The sequence below is a fragment of the Tupaia chinensis genome, unplaced genomic scaffold (assembly GCF_000334495.1).
Source record: "Tupaia chinensis unplaced genomic scaffold, TupChi_1.0 Scaffold000085_1, whole genome shotgun sequence".
NCBI lineage: Eukaryota > Metazoa > Chordata > Mammalia > Scandentia > Tupaiidae > Tupaia > Tupaia belangeri.
This window is the reverse complement of record NW_006159547.1, coordinates 4459442-4460105: the sequence shown is the minus strand read 5'-3', so window position 1 is coordinate 4460105 and position 664 is coordinate 4459442.

Here is a 664-nt window from a genome sequence, read left to right as displayed (position 1 = left end):
TCACAATGATTCCTCCCGCCTCGGCAAGGTAGCCATCAGCCCTCCCAAAGACTTACTTTGAAACTCATGTTGCGATTTTACCCCCTCTTCCAACCATTTTTGGGAAAAATGATGAAATGGGATTCCAGAAATTCTTTTTCTGGAAGAAAACATCCCTCCTTTACCCCCATTCTTACTTTGTATTCTGGCTTATAAAAGGTCATCCAGTTTTATAGCACACTTTTCAAAAAGGATGATAACCTGGTCCTATCTTTTGGGGCCTGGATCTGCTGCCACAGCAGGAAGAGTAAAGCCACCGACTTTTACATAGCCTGGCTAATCATAGAAGTGTGTCCAGGCTTCCAATAATTTGAGCTTTTTTTTTTTTTCTTGGTAAGATTAAAATGAGGAAAGATATTTAATATTTAATACTAAGCTTTAAAAAGAAACTGCTATCATTGCTATGTATCTTGATGCAAAGACTATGATGATAATTTTATTTTAAAAAGTACAGAAGACAAACCCCAAAAGACAAAAAACACTTCTTGATAGCTATGACTAAATTTCTAGACTATCTACTGTCCCCTGGAATTATTTGATAGTTACATGTTTCTTATATCACAATGTATAGAACCAGTCCAGTTATATCTGGTAGGGCTTTGTCAAGGCCACAGTGGGCCAGATG